Source organism: Stegostoma tigrinum, chromosome 10, assembly GCF_030684315.1.
Source record: "Stegostoma tigrinum isolate sSteTig4 chromosome 10, sSteTig4.hap1, whole genome shotgun sequence".
In the NCBI taxonomy this organism is placed as follows: domain Eukaryota; kingdom Metazoa; phylum Chordata; class Chondrichthyes; order Orectolobiformes; family Stegostomatidae; genus Stegostoma; species Stegostoma tigrinum.
Window position 1 is genome coordinate 25,059,575 of NC_081363.1, and position 14,205 is coordinate 25,073,779.

Below are 14,205 nucleotides of genomic sequence, written 5' to 3' on the forward strand. Positions count from 1 at the left end.
TCAGCCTGTCACCTGGAAGTGTGTGTCTATGAGATTTTACACATCGCTTTCTGAGTCAAAGAAACAATGTCTCCTCATCCTGCTATCTATGAGGGCTCTCCTAGGGTATCTCAGCAGCTTCGCCATCAGCTTCCTTCTCAAATGAGGTCTCCAAATCCTCTACCACTTACTCTCCCAAAACATCTTTCCTTTGTTGAATGAAATTATGGAGGACACAGCAGATAACTATGATGCAGGACATTGTCTGGGCCATGTTCCATTGTACTACCCATTTAGTCCAGGGATTGGGAACTTCTGTTCAGCAGCCCTTCAATGGCCCTTGTGAAAACAGGAAAAGTGGTGTAAATCTCCCTGGCATCATTCAAACCCACACCATCAGCCTGGTTTTGAGGAATTATACTCCTCAAACCCGACAAACTATTCCTCTATGTGCTGAGGGCTTGGTGACAGGGAGTGCTTAAAGATGACCAGGAGCACATCAGGGCAGAGCTATGCCATCTTGGTGACCCTTTCAGAAGATCTATAATGACAATGATGCTGTACAGATTGTTCCATTTCTCTTAGATTTTCCACTGCCCAGAGTGCCTCCTCATGCCTAGGAGGATCCACTGCCTCATGATGTTTCACAGCTGATATCCTCCCTGAATGTTATTCATTCAATGGTCGTCTGCAAATAACAGCTCTCTTTGAGCCACATGATGTGTGCATAGTGGCAATGCATGTTGCCTCAGGGATTGACAGCATACCAGAATACATTCCCACACACAGTAGTCTGCTTCCCATCGGAATTTTGAAACAGAAGCCTTCTAATGTGGTCATGCTCAGCTCTTGGCAACCTTCAGTTAGCCCAACTGTGTAACATCTAGCAATGCACCCCAAACCAAAATAAAAATTTCTCTCAGTTTGGCTGCAGCAATTTCTGATTTTGATAGACTGTTGCACAGATATTTTGAGAGACTCGCAGATGGTGAGATTTATCTTTCTCATAGGGATGTCTGAGGACCAACCCCACCAACCACCACCTACCCAACGCCACTGTGATCCAACAACTTCCCTTGTTCTGCTCTACCCTCGCCAGTTTTCCTGCCCTGTTGCCCTGTGACCATCCATCTTTCCATCCTTTGTGTGTTGGCAATCATTGACATCATTGATTTCCCCAACCTACCCCCAAAACCACTCACAATCGAGGTGCCGCAGCCCCTGCTGAGCCTAGGCCATCAGTTGACAAATGCCAACTATATTCTGAAGTTCCGTGACATGTCACCCCCCACCACCTGGACTGACTGGAGCATATCCTCTGGACCAACAAGTGCAGAAAACACATCTAACCTCATTCAGCTGATTGCAACATCCCCCAACACACAGACAGCCTGGAGCATAACCACCGTCTGGACTGACTGCAGTATACTCACTGCCTGACATCCTTCCTCTGTTGAGTGAGTGATAATGGGAACTGCAGATGCTGGAGAATCCAAGATAACGAAATGTGAGGCTGGATGAACACAGCAGGCCCAGCAGCATCTCTCTGATGAAGGGTCTAGGCCCGAAACGGCAGCTTTTGTGCTCCTGAGATGCTGCTGGCCCTGCTGTGTTCGTCCAGCCTCACATTTCGCTATCCTTCCTCTGTTAACTTCTTTTGCAGATCCATGCCACTCGAGACAATGCCACTCCCTGTTTCTTGTCTTCCCAGTTCCATTCTGCTCACCTATCAGCAACCCTTTGCAAACTGCTCTCAGGTCATCCCAATTCAGCCATAAGCTTGTTTGCTTTGTGTCAGTTCACGCAAGTACAGGGGAACAAGTTGCCTTCCTCCAACTCACACAATGACTGTACCCTGCTTCACTACAAAGACAAAACAGTGAGCATTTTCTCTGGAGTGGATGAAGCACCAAAACCTGTCAGTTTCACATTTGCTTTTTGCTGCCAGGTTCCTAAAGGATCAAGCCTCTCATTGGGGTAAAACTTATTTGGGAATGAATTGTTTTTAATGGGACTCAAGTACATGCAGATCAGTCTTTTATCTCGTGGCAGGGAGATAAGGGGGAGAACTTGATTGCTGACAGTGAGATTCTGGTCTTTTCCTTCTCATTTGGTTAAGTTTACCAACTGACATTGTGCTCACTGTGACAGAAGCTGAACAGCCCCACCCACTGTTCTGAAACAAATAAGTAAGTACAAGGCAGATAGCTGAAAATCTAAATCTAAATTGTATGATTTCACAAACCCTAGAAAAACGGTAATATTGCATTATGCAATAGAGCATGAGTGTAAAATTACTTTATTTCCCATTTTAGTGTTGACCTTAAATCATTTATTTCAAATAACAGAAATAATTCATACATGCATTAAACTATCAAAGTCATATGATATAAATATGTTGTGTTCATTGACTTGATACTGAACCAGATCATTTCTAGACATGTGTTTGTTAGAATGATAAGATGCTGATAAATGACATTTATTTATTAATAAGGATGTCAATCTGTTGATTACTCAGCCTAGCAGGACCAGCAGCCAACACAGTAGAGATTTACATTTTTTTTTGTCTGCTTCCAAAAGCATTTGTCGAAGATTTAAAGATTCAATAATTTTGCATCAGTTTCTACTGCTGTAAACTGTGCTGACGATGTTGTATTTAGCTGCTGCCCTTACTTTTAAACATAACTCCACTTCAATTAAATCTGATTGCCGTGTAGATAGTTATCATGGTCTCTGAGAAATAATAAGATCATCATTGAGGCAGTTATTCATGGTAATTCTCATCATTGCATAACATGAAATGTGCAGATATTTGTGTGACAGAACGATCCCAAAGAAAATACTGCAGCCCCAATCAAATGTGAATGTGCATCCCGTTAAACAGCTTCAATTATAACACGGATAAAGACTTGATATCACAGCAGAAATAATCAATCCAAAACCACAACTGAACTTCAAGCAGGAACGTCTCAAATCTTAAAAATGATTACGCTCTTTATTCAGAGATAATGGGAACTGCAGATGTTGGAGAATCCAAGATAATAAAGTGTGAAGCTGGATGAACACAGCAGGCCAAGCAGCATCTCGTGGAGGACGAGTTCGGCCAGGCGGATGAGGGTGTCGGTGGAGGGGGACTGGTCAGGCCTGCGGGACAGGAAGAAGCGGAGGGCCTTGAGGCCATTTGAATGCGGAATACAGGCGTATAGAGACTGGACGTCCATGGTGAAAATGACGTGTTGGGGGCCAGGCAATTGGAAGTTCTGGAGGAGGTGGAGGGCGTGGGTGGTGTCACAGACGTAGGTAGGGAGTTCCTGGACCAAAGGGAAGAAAATGGAGTCCAGATAGGTGGAGATGAGTTCGGTGGGGCAGGAACAGGCTGAGACAATGGGTCAACCAGGGCAGGCAGCTTTGTGGATTTTGGGAAGGAGATAGAAACGGGCCGTGCGGAGTTGGGGAATAATAAGGTTGGAGGCTGTGGGTGGGAGGTCCCCTGAGGTGATGAGGTCATGAATGGTGTTGGAGATGATGGTTTGGTGCTCGGGGGTGGGGTCATCTGCTCCCAGGATGAGGCAGTCCACTCCCGCACATCCCAGATGTCCAAGTTCTTCAAGGACCGCAACATTCCCCCCACAGTGGTCGAGAATGCCCTTGACCGCGTCTCCCGCATTTCCCGCAACACTTCCCTCACACCCCGCCCCCGCCACAACCGCCCAAAGAGGATCCCCATCGTTCTCACACACCACGCCACCAACCTCCGGATACAACGCATCATCCTCCGACACTTCCGTCATCTACAATCCAAACCCACCACCCAAGACATTTTTCCAGCCCCACCCTTGTCTGCTTTCCGGAGAGACCACTCTCTCCGTGACTCCCTTGTTCGCTCCACACTGCCCTCCAACCCCACCACACGCGGCACCTTCCCCTGCAACCACTGGAAGTGCTACACTTGCACCCACACCTCCTCCCTCACCCCTATTCCAGGCCCCAAGATGACTTTCCATATTAAGCAGAGGTTCACCTGCACATCTGCCAATGTGGTATACTGTATCCATTGTACCCGGTGTGGCTTCATCTACATTGGGGAAACCAAGCGGAGGCTTGGAGACCACTTTGCAGAACACCTCCGCTTGGTTCGCAATAAACAACTGCACCTCCCAGTCACGAACCATTTTAACTCCCCATCCCATTCCTCAGACGACATGTCCATCATGGGCCTCCTGCAGTGCCACAATGATGCCACCCGAAGGTTGTAGGAACAGCAACTCATATTCCGCTTGGGAACCCTGCAGCCCATTGGTATCAATGTGGACTTCACCAGCTTCAAAATCTCCCCTTCCCCCACTGCATCCCAAAACCAGCCCAGTTCGTCCCTTCACCCCACTGCATCACACAGCCAGCCCAGCTCTTCCCCTCCACCCACTGCATCCCAAAACCAGCCCAGCCTGTCTCTGCCTCCCTAACCTGTTCTTCCTCTCACCCATCCCTTCCTCCCACCCCAAGCTGCACCTCCATTTCCTATCCACTAACCTCATCCCACCTCCTTGACCTGCCCGTCTTCCCTGCACTGACCTATCCCCTCCCTACCTCCCCACCTATACTCTCCTCTCCACCTATCTTCTTTTCTCTCCATCTTCGGTTCACCTCCGCCCCTTTCCCTATTTATTCCAGAACCCTCACCCCATCCCCCTCCCTGATGAAGGGTCTAGGCCCAAAATGTCAGCATTTGTGCTCCTGAGATGCTGCTTGGCCTGCTGTGTTCATCCAGCTTCACACTTTATTACACTCTTTGGTCACTTTGCTTATGAAATCTTCAAAGTTTGATGAGAAAGCCAGGATTATTTATCATGATACTTGAACTTTCTCGCAAACTGGCTTCAGTAGGTTGTTCACCTTTGTCAATACAGCCATGGGATCATCACAGTTGCTTTTGGCATATCTGCAGTTTCAAAAGAAGTTGCAGGCAGACCATCCAGAGTAAGAGACATTCGGCAGTTTTGTATACCGTAGGTTTAAGGTCGCCTGCTGCAGCAATCCTGAGACTGTCGCTTAGACGCCACCATACACCTGTTCAAGCTGAGCTTACCGTTAAAAATACAGATTTTTTTCTACATTTAAAATAGCTGAGGTAGCAGTGAATAATGAGCAACAAAATTATCCTTTTAGCTAAAAAATGAACAGATTAGTATCTGCAGAGGTAATAATTGGGCCATTAATCAGAGTTTTAAACCTGTCTTGGATTAATGTATTGCAAAATTAGACATGAAAATGAAAATTATTTTGCTAATTATATATAAAAGTAACATTCTTCCACAAATAACTCGAGGTTTTTGAAACAAGGCCAGCAGGCCCTCTATGATAAACCTCATGATGATGCGATAATAATTTTGACAGAGCAGGAATGCTGTTATGCCACATGGGGTTCTGGGAAATTAATGGATCAATCAGATGGGTCCTGAGACCTGGAATCATCATGTGAGAAATCTTGAAAACTAAGATGTTGGCAAGGAGACCTCAGCTTCTCCAAGTACAGGGACATTCTAACAATGGCAAACAATGAAGATTTGATTAAAAAAAACAGAAGAACAGAAAGTTCTGAGGAAGAGTCACCAGATCCGAAACATTAACTCTGACTTTTCTTCATAAATGCTGCCAGACCTGCTGAGCTTCTCCAGCAAGATCTGTTGTGTTTTCCTGATTTGCAGCATCTGCAGTTCATTCAGTTTTTATTTTAGGAAGATTTGGTGTCAGGATTTGTGATCATGAGACATGGGCTGCCCAGTAACTAAGCTGGGAGACAGGATGCATAGTATCTTAGACCATGACTGGGGAGAAGTCAACAGCAACAAAGTGTGGTGTGATGGAGGCAAAGATTTGAATAGAATCGGGAGTACTAACAAATAGATTGTACCCATTATGTGTGATAGGTTCATAAAACGGCTGTGCCAAATACAGGCACCATGCATTATCTGTTTGCTCTACCATTAGAATCATTTGGGAACATGGCCAGCACTATTAACTTGAGTGGAGAGTGCAGTGATATATCTAATCTTCTCCCAAAGGCATAAGAATCAGATTAAATAGCTAAAATAGAGAGAGGGCATCAATGTATTTCAATGCTGTTATGAAAGAACTGCAGAAAAGTAGGGGACCTTTATCCTCCAAGTGGTCAGACCTTGTGGGTATTCACTCTGAAATTGCTGCTCTGAAGAAGAGTTGCACCATCCTCAAAGCATTAAATCTATTTCTCTCTCCACAGGTTTTACCAGACCTGCTGAGTTTCTCCAGCATTTCCTGTGTTTGTTACAGAAGAAATTGCAGTGTGGGTGAATGCTAAGAGCTGTGCTCGAAGAACATGGCTGTAATGCTGATAAAAAAATATTTTAGCCCATTATTAAGGAAAGGAAAGGGTGATGAGATACTTTCCAGCCACAGTTTTTGTTTATAATTACAACACTGATAGCACAAATAAAGCTGTCCTTTCCCAGAAGCCTGCACTGCACTGCAATATCACAGTACAGAAAACTTCCTTCTTACACATTATCACAACTCTTATTTACAGACCACTCACATCTCACACATGGAAGTGTCATCCATTCCATATCACAGCAACATTCACCAAATGACTCACAAAACTGTTAGTAACACATATCTCTCTCTCTCAGAGGAGAATATGTTAGTAACACATCTCTCTCTCTCTCTCTCTCTCTCGCTCTCTCAGAGGAGAATATGTTAGTAACACATCTCTTTCTCTCTCTCTCTCTCTCTCTCTCTCTCTCTCTCTCTCTTTCTCTCTCTCTCTCAGGGGAGAATATGTTAGTAACACCTATCTCTCTCTCGGAGGAGGAGGAGACTATCTTACACAATATAAGGCTGTGACCGGAGGAAAGAATTTGCAGACCATCCTGGGAATCAACAGATTCCTGTGGCCACTAGGGAACTCATCTTATTCAAAGTTTCCTTATACCTCTTTATCTCTTTATTCTTCTTCCTCTCTTATTCCACATACTCAAGTAATAATTTCCACCTGCTTTCAACACAATTTCACTCTGTTCTCTCTCATGTCAGAGCTAACACTCTTAACTCCCTTTCAGTTTAATCACTGCAAATGTTGATGTGTTTTAGCTAGTGAAGGGAGGGAAATGGAGTGTACCCAAAGATACATCTTTGTTGGAGTTGAACCTTTCATGTACCAGCTTTAGAGGCTATATGTTGCAGAAAAGATCTATTGGTGAAACACACAGACCTGAATAATGGAATCGGGTTTTCCATTGTTTTTGACTCTGATTCTACTGTTAAAATGCATAAAAAATACTTTCAAGACAGAACAGAAAAACAATAATTTGTGTAAATGTAGGATTCAAAATGTATTCAGATATATTAGTATTTGTACTGCAGGTGAACCCAATGATCAAGATTCCCTCAGGCATATGGAAAAAAACATCTATTTTCAGACAAGTGACTGGGGATTTAAAGGCACAGTATAAATCATTAAAATTGTACCAGTTAGCTGTCCTATTATAGCTACTGATGGACTCAAAGTGATAACCAGAGCAGTAGATGAATGATTTTTATCGGCACTTTGTTGATTCCAGTGCAATATTCCTGCAGGCACTTTGCAGTAAAATTTCATTTCTACAGTGGTTCCAATTTAGTAGCAATGTATCGCAGTTCGCAGAGAGGGATGGTGGGGAAAAGAAATTCCTGCTAAAATTTTTGATCATTCAGCGACATTCACCAGTAAATTGCTGCACTCCAGAATTAATCTTTGCCTTTTTCTCTCTTCACTTTTCTGACATTGCATCATGTTTCCCCAGGTGTGAGAACTCTGATTCTACATTTATTATTCTATTCTTCATACCCCAAGCACAGGCAGTGCTCTATCCAGCGTGTAATGGGAAGGCCATCAGAGTAAGAGCAATCTTCTCCTGATGCCCATGTACATACTTGACAGCAGAACTCACTATGAAGCAATATGCATAACAGTCCCAGTTCATTTCTTTTTAACTTCCTTGCTTCAAAATGATAAGCTGAACACACTCATCAGAGCTTCAATAATATCTCAGAATCTGGAACTGAGGGAGGAAGATTCAGCTCAAATACAAATCAACCACGACCTAATTGAATAGTGGAACAAGCTCTACCTGGCGAATTCCTATGTCCCTATCTTGTTTCACATCGATGACCATAATCCACATTTTGAAGTATGTTGAATTTAAACTAGAAGCTGTAGCTACAATCATTGCTTAAATTGGGAAAATAGCAAAGACAGATTGAGAGAATTGGAGTTGGAAATGTTTTATTAGCCTTTGATTCTGTTCATTCTGATGACCCAGGTATAATATGCCCAAATGAGCTGAACCATGAGTGGAATTTGATCAATGGAAACTATCAATAAAATTTTGCATTTGTTTTCAAGATAATGGTACTTTAATAGGAAACTAGCACTTTGTTTTCATCAATTCAGTGCCTCAGGCAGTTGTAGTGAGCACAGAGATAATGGGAGCTGCAGATGCTGGAGAATCCAAGATAGCACAGTGTGAAGCTGGATGAACACAGCAGACCAATCAGCATCTCAGGAGCACAAAAGCTGACGTTTCAGGCCTGGACCCTTCATCAGAGAGACCCTTGTTTTCTCTGATTACAGATTAAGGTATAACAAGCCACGGGATCTGACAAAAAATATTTGATTGCTATATATGATGGTGTGATGATCCTAAACTTAAAGAGACATTCTAGAACATTTTACTAGATTGTGGTTTAGACCAAAATATGCAAAATAGAATCAGCAACCTGATTCCGGCTGGGTGAAAAAAGGTGGGATTAATTAGCTTGCTCTTTCAAAGAATCAGCAGAGGTACACATGGGTGGAATGGTCTTATCCTGTACTGTGCAGTTTTATTATCCTCTGAATGTAACAAGTTTGCCTTTTTTTGACAGGGTTAACAGTCAACAGGTAGAAAAGTTTAAGCACCATTACACCATGTGCAGTAAATTAAACTATAAGTTAAAATTAATTTTTACATGATGATTTGAGGCTGACTATTCAAATCACCTTTGACCAATTTGTTTCGCTCTGAAAGTTAATTGGGCAGTTCAAAAAGAACTGAGGTGTCAGGCCAGATTTTGCTTTTAGGAGCACTGTCTCAGCATGGCTGGACTTCCATTCATTCAAGTCCTAACATTGGATGCAATCACATTTCGAACATTATGATTCAAAACATGGCTGAGTTTAATGTCTTGCTGTCATTGCAACAAGTTCAATTCATACGATATTGGAATCAAGAAATAGTTAAAAGCAATCATTCACCTCCTACTCTGTTCATCACCTCTAGTGGTTGTCCTGGGATCTACAACTGCCACAATTATAATGATATGTTATTGAAGTTTTAAATTCCCAGACTCTCTTCTGCAAACTAGGTGGTTACTCTTATCTGCCTAAGAAAACATAGTATTTCCTTGCAAGCATATCGTAACTTAGGCATGCATGTGAGAGATGCTATAAACCAGCACTGCAATGTTATATTAGGTGCGACTTAATGGCTGAACTTAAATAGGCTCTTGCTGTATTGGGACAGGAAAAGGAATCATAACAGTGCCTGAAGCTTTAACTGAAGAAGATCACACTTCTAAACTTGAATAATTCAAATTGAAAACATTAATTCTACCAAATGATTGTTGACAATAAGGAAATTAATATTCGCTTTATTGATTTGCCCAAAGAAGGTCAGAATGCGTAGCTTGCCAGCTTTGCCAGCATCGAATTCTGAAAAAGGGATGTGCACAATAATGCTTAATGCCTTGTTTTATTCCATCAAATACTCAGCATGAAGTACATGCATCCATTTAGATTTAGAAGCATTGATCTTATCTGACTCATATTAATTTGTACAACAAAATACAATTCTGCATTAATGTTTGATGCAGAAAATGTCATCAGTTTGGGATCGAAGGAAAGTGATAATGTGTCAATCTTGTGATGAGAAGAATAATGAAACTTACATGCACAGTTAAATACCAGAATCCAGAGGCTGATGTCAGAGTGTGCTGTTAAAGTTCTCTTTCATGGTATCAGTGCTGAAAGGCATATGTGAACTTAAGATGTTCATTTGTTTCATATGAAAGAGTGCAGAAAGGATTCGGATTGGATGATGCATTCAGAAATAAGTGAGTTTTTAGTGACAGGATAACTAATCATTACCATTCATCAGCTTCATTAGCACTGAAAGTTTAATGTTACAACTGTAGAATCCCATTCCTTCAAACAATAATTAATGTTGGCGATTCAAAGTGTTTATTTCATTTTATCAAATTCCAACCATTATTGTATAAACACAAGGAAACACAAGCTGGCAGCCAATGTAGGATTGGGTTGTGCTGGGCCAGGCTACAAGCCGTATGTCGCAATGAGAAATGCAGAGATATTACTACCAAGACATGAAATTTCTTTCATTAGCACCAGGACTAGCTCATTCTAGAGTTTGTTGCAAAAGCAAAAGTAATGTTACAAAAATACACCAATGATCAAAGATAATGAATTATCCACCATACCTTACCCGTTAGCTCCATAACAGCTACATGCAAGCACCATATGAATGAGTGCTCATCAGCCATTAGTTTTGTGAGCCACTTTCAGATCCATCTTTACGTTGCTTTAATTTATCATTATATTCAACAGATCAATAACTCCTATATTTCATAATTTGTTAATAAAGTAGATAGCTAAAGTATTTAAATTGGCTGAGGCATTCTATGTGGGTTTTGAATCCAGAATGAAAATGCCGTGCTCACAGTTATCTATGTATAATTAGGGCAAAACTGAGTTGATAAATGTCAATCTAATTTCACAATCCAATTTGAGCAATGTGATTAAATTCATGACCACTGATTAATGAAATTGACCTTCTTACTGCTTGGTGTGAAGTTCAGCAGTTGTTTGTCTTGACTTTGCACTGTGATTTTCACAGTGCAATATTTTCAGCTTCCACGTAGTATTTTATAGAGAAAACTAAAACGACCCAAGGACAAACTGGCACACACAGTTGAAGGCTAATCAGAAAGTAAGGAAGCAGGAAAAGAACAAAAGAAAGAGTACAAATTACAGAGGTTGCAGAAACAGAGAGGTCTCAAGGCTCACAGACGTTCATAGATGTGAACACAAACACAAATACATTATACTTTAGAAACCTCTGTTTAGTCCTCTACTAGATTATTATTACCATTTATCTGCTCTTCACTTTAACAAGGGTATCAAGGTCTTAAAGACATCCAGAGGTAATTTATTAAAACGACAACTACAGCAGAAGGAGTCTGTTGTTAATTGAAGAGATGACAGAAGAAAGAATGGCATGAAGTTCCATGAATATTGAATGTCCCTTACCTCATTGCAGTTAATGAAGGACTTTTTAAGTGGTGTCATTATTGTAAAATGGTAGTCACAGGAGCCAATGTGTATACACCAATTTCACACAAACAACAATGTGACCACATGAGAATGCCAAAAATGTTTGGTGAGGGCCTCGACGTCAATTGGTCAGTGTAGTAACTGCTGAATCATTGCTTAATTGACAGCTCTCGCACTCTGATCTCTTATGCCATTACTCAATGTTTGTTTACATAAGATAAGGTTTCAAATGCTTACAGTTTCTGCTATTGATACTTAAAGGAGTCTGAACCATTGACAATTGACTGACCTGTTGCAAAATAAGTTATATGTTGAAGAAAGTGGACATTTGTGAGTGATTGAATGACTGCTTTTACAAGTTTATTACATGAACACTTTATATTGTTATTGCAATATCTATTTATTCAATACAGAGGTAATAGTGGGTAAATGGGCAGGGTGGTGCCATAACTTGACATTGAAGTTAGGAAGAGCTGGTTGGATGGAGGGCAAAGTTTGTTGTGGGAGGTGACAAAGGGCTATGGGGCATGGATGGGGGCATAGCATGGAGGGGAACTTAACCAGAGGGAACATTCTCAGATGGAAAAAAACAGTAAAAGAGTCAGCAATATCTGGAAGTGAATGTACAGGTCATACTGGAGTACTGTTCTGAGGTAACCAAGACAAGTTGGAGCAGTATATACCAATCTAAAGTTTTACTGGTGTTTCCTGCTGGGTGAGGAATAAGTAAACGGAGATAACTTAGCACTGGTCATGTGAGGAGTTTTGTGGCGGGTGGGAGACGTAATTTTACCTGAGGACATGGGTAAGACTTTTAAATATATCATTCTAATGGTTTTGTCTTCCAAACCATGGCTCACGTTATCTGTAAGGTACCCAGAACCATGACTCTTTCAGAAGCTGGACCAATTTGATGTAGATTTTGAAAGACTAGGACACACCTGACCACACAATGGGGTCAACTGGACTATAAGCTGAACCTGCCCACACCGTTAAAAGGTGCACACTGAAAAGTGCAAATGCAAAACTCTTTTATATTGATTCATTTGTGGGATGTGGATATCACTGGCTGGCCAGCATTTATTGCCTGTCCCTAGTTGATATTGAGAAGGTGGTGGTGAACTGCCTTCTTAAACTGTGATCTGGAATCCCAGAATGGTTTCCCAACTTCTACTCTTTTATGTCATCTCCCTAATTCAGTAAAAGTCCAGGTTCCAAGGAATTTCACTGCCTGACCTGTTGCATTTTTCTATCAATTCTCCCTTGATTTCAAATTTGCCCTTTGTTTTGGAGATGAACTGGTTTGAATGATCAGGAGTTTCCTGATTGATTATTCACAGTCTTTGTTTATTAAACAGTAGAATGCAAAACAAAGACAAATTTCCCTGTTTAGTTCAAATGCACATTAAAAACCCATGATCTTCCTCAAAAAAGAGCAGGGAATTTCCGTTAAATTATTTGCCAGTTTCTGCTCCTCCTAGCACAATACCACCTACAATGGCTCATTCATCTCATTGCTGATTCTATCATCATTACCGTGTTGAAAATGGTTACTGTGTTTGCCCAGTAACAACTATAATAATGGCTATCATTTAAATTCATTGTGCATGATGCGCTTTAGTAAACTTCTGAGAGATATGTTAAGAAGCTGTGTAAATGCAAATTTTTTCTGATAGGATTACGAGGTAGAAGCTATTATTTTGGATTGTGTCTCTAAATAGATTTATAAAATCCATTATTTAATGAAAGCACCTTATGTCCTCGGCTAAATTGAAAAATATGATATCAGTGTTTACATTGAACTTCTTGCTGCAGAGCTCAAAATACAAACCTAGCTAATAATCTGCTTAAATGAAGATTAAAAACTATGGGAATTGCAAAATTAAAGATTAGACATTATCCTCGAAATTGTGCCCTGTATGTACACATTGATTTCTGCTAGAACTGGATGACCCACACTGGGCTGATTTTTTGCTTTTGAAACACAGTCACAAGAACACAGGGAGATGAATAGCCTAGTCATCCTCCCAAGCCTATCAAAGAAACAAAGAAACAAAGAAACCTACAGCACAGGAACAGGCCCCTCGGCCCTCCAAGCCTGTGCCGATCAAGATCCTCTGTCTAACCTGTCATCTATTTTCTAACAGCCTGTGTCCATTTGCTCCCTGCCCATCCATGTACCTGCCCAAATATATCTTAAAAGACGCTAATGTGTCTGTGTCTACTACCTCCACTGGCAACGCATTCCAGGCGCCCACCACCCTCTGTGTAAAGAACTTTCCACGCATATCTCCCTTAAACTTTCCTCCACTCACTTTGAACTCATGACCCCTAGTAATTGAGTCCCCCACTCTGGGAAAAAGCTTCTTGCTATCCACCCTGTCTATACCCCTCATGATTTTGTACACCTCAATCAGGTCCCCCCTCAATCTCCGTCTTTCTAATGAAAATAATCCTAATCTACTCAACCTTTCTTCATAGTTAGCACTCTCCATACCAGGCAACATCCTGGTGTACCTCCTCTGCACCCCCTCCAAAGCATCCACAACCTTTTGGTAATGTGGCGACCAGAACTGTACACAGTACTCCAAATGTGGCCGAGCCAAAGTCTTATACAATTGCAACATGACCTGCCAACTCTTGTACTCAATACCTGGCCCAGTGAAGGAAAGCATGCCATATGCCTTCTTGACCACCCTATTGACCTGCGTTATCACCTTCAGGGAACAATGGACCTGAACACCCAGATCTCGCTGTTCATCAATTTTCCCTAGGACTTTTCCATTTACTGTATAGTTCGCCCTTGAATTTGATCTTCCAAA